We start from the raw sequence: 3,067 nt of genomic DNA, 5'->3' as shown, positions 1-3,067 counted from the left end.
GTGTAGATGGACACAACACAATGCATTTTATTTTTATGTGGTGCTGAGGATCGAACCCGGGCCGCACGCATGCCAGGCGAGCGCGCTACCGCTTGAGCCACATCCCCAGCCCACCCCCAGCCCTCTTTATTTTTTGAGACAGGGTTTCACTAAGTTGCTTAGGACCTTGCTAAGTTGTTGAGATTGGCCTTGAACTTGTGATCCTCCTGCCTTAGCTTCCTGAGTCATAAGAATTACAGGTGTGTGCCACTATGCTGGGCTCAGGAAAAGTTTTTATTGCTTTGTGAGGACCAAAATAAATAGAATGGCTGTTGACTAAGAGCAGAGTTGGTCAGGTCTGGTTTTGAGACCTGTGCTCGGTGACCTTGAACTCTATTCTACAGCACAGTAGACAAGCCACAGAAGCCTGTCTCCTCAAATGAAAAGTGGGAACCATCATAGCAGCTGATGCTCATGGGCTGTTGTGTGGAACAAGCAGACACTGCTTGTGGTGACTTGAGGGGGTGCTGGGGTTGGTGTCTCCAGTGGTTATCTATGTTTTGAGATATAAGAGCTTGTGTCCACCTTGAGCTTCTCTCTGTGCACTCAGGGTGAGAGTGTAAACTAGACTACCTTTTCTGAAGTGGGGCAGGTAGTTTAGCAGTATGAATTATATTTTGGTCCAGTAATTCCATAGGCTAAGAATTTATCCTAAAGAGATAAGGAAGGGTGTGCTGGATTTCAGTGTAGTCCTTGTTCATGAGGGAAAAATAAAACAAAAAACCTGGGAATCATTTTCATGTCTATTAGGAAATTGATACCTGAATGTATAAATATACATTTCATCTTTAAATGTTATGTTCCTCCAGTGGCCTCCTCTGGACTTATACAACTGAGGAAAAGAGGTCAGGAGAGCCATACAGGATACAGATGATACATTGTTAAGTGAAAGAAACAAGTATCAAAACGGCAAGAATAGCATGGGGTTAGGGGTTATAGTTGCCAGTTTTTTTTTTTGTTGTTGTTGTTGTTGTTTTGTTTTTTGTTTGAAGTGAGTTACTGGGGATTGAATTTAAGGCCTGGAGCATGTTAGGCAAGTGTTCTACCACTGAGCTATATACCCAGCTCTTTTTAATTTTTTAAAAATTTTATTGAGACTGTGTCTGTCAAGTTGCCCAGGATGTCCTTGAACTTGTGATTCCCCTGTGTCAGCCACCTCCTTAACCTCAGTAGCTGGGACTTCAGGCATATACCACCATACCTGTTTTTTTTTTTTTTTTTTTTAATGATGTTGTTTTTTAAAGGTCTATAAATGTACAGAGGGCAAGGACAGTCAGAGCTGACAGGGGTTGATGTACAGGCTTTGGCCACATGGATATTTGGATCCTGACACTGCATGACCCTGAGCAAGTTGCAGAACTGCCTCCCAGTGCCTCAGTTTCCTCATCTGAAAAGTGGAGCAACAATATCAGGGATGCTGTATTAGGGTTTTCAGACAAAGTTGCACTATGTTGCCCAGGCTGGACTTGAAATTCTGGGCTCAAGAGATCCTCTTCCCGGGCTGGGGATGTGGCTCAAGTGGTAGCGTGCTTACCTAGCATGTTTGAGGCACTGGGTTCGATTCTCAGCACCACATAAAAATAAAATATAGATATTGTGTCCACCTAAAAAACTAATAAAATAAATATTTTTTAAAAAAGAGAGAGATCCTCTTGCTTCAGCCTCCTGAGTAGCTGAGACTGTCAGCATATGCTTTTGTGCCCCCTCCCCCTTTTTGTTACAAGGGATTGCCCTGGGGAGGAGTGCTTAACCACTGAGCCATATCTCCAGCCCTATTATCATTATTATTTTTATTTTATTTAGTTGTAGATGGACACTATACCTTTGTTTTATTTATTTATTTTTATGTGGTACTGAGGATCAAACCCAGTGCCTCACATGTGCTAGCAAGTGCTTTACCACTGAGCAACAAACAGCCCCTATTATTTTATTTTGAGACAGTGTCTAGCTAAGTTGCTTAGGGCTTCAGTAAGTTGGCTTTGAACTTGCAATCCTCCTGTTGTTAGGATTACAGGATTGCACTACCATGCTGGGTTTTGTACCTGGTTTTGAATTTTAATTTTTTAAATAAAGATTGCTGTTGGAAAATTTGAAAACAGATTGTTTAAAACTGCAGAGGCTGTGGTGTGGCTCCATGGTATTGTGTGTGTTTAGCATATATGAGGCCCTGGGTTCTATCCCCAGTACCAAAAAAATATAAAATAAAAATAATACCTTCAGGTAATAAGGGTGATCCTAGTTTTAAGACATTATCGCATCACAAAAATGAGAATGTACTGAATATTGCTGAATTGTGCACTTAAAAAATGATTAAAGGTGCCAGGCGTGGTAGCCCATGTTTCTAAGCCCAGCGATGCAGGAGGATGGAAAGTTTGAGGGAGGTTGGCTTCCGCAAATTAGTGAGGTTCTAAGCAACTTAGTGAGATTCTGTCTCAAAATAAAAGTTAAATAAAGGGCTGGGGATGTGGTTCAGTGCTAAACTGCCTCTAGGATCAATACCCAGTATCAAGTTAAAGCCAGGGGGTGTAGCTCAATAGTAGAGCACTTGCCTAGCATATGCGGGGCCCTAAGAAAATAGGTTAAAATGGTAAATTTTATGTGTATTTCCCTGCAATATAAAAAACCCACTACCACCACCACCATCATCATCAAAACAATTACCACCACCAAAAAGAAAAAGGAACCACAAGAACATTAGGCAAAGACACAGTTCCGAGGGTGTTGCGGGACTGTTAGTGCGCCGGTTAAATGCTTCGATGGCTCCTTTCCTCCGTTGTCGTTCGTGAGCTGTAAACTCTCATAGGTTGCCTCCTGGCATTCACGCACGGCCGGCCTCGAGTCTGAGCCGCGGGTTCTAGCACAGCCCGGCAGCTTGCTACGGGCGTGACCTTGACGGGACCGGGTTCGGAGCCTCAGTTTCCCGGACCCGGAGCGGCAATGACAGCTCGGCCGACCCCGCCCAGCGGTCCGGGATTGGCTCGCGCAGGATTCCATACGGAGGCGGGACCAGGCCCCAACCCAGAAATGC

Source organism: Marmota marmota, unplaced genomic scaffold (assembly GCF_001458135.2).
Source record: "Marmota marmota marmota unplaced genomic scaffold, marMar, whole genome shotgun sequence".
NCBI classification, from domain to species: Eukaryota; Metazoa; Chordata; class Mammalia; order Rodentia; family Sciuridae; genus Marmota; species Marmota marmota.
The sequence above is the reverse complement of the archived record's forward strand: the minus strand, read 5'-3'. Positions refer to the sequence as shown.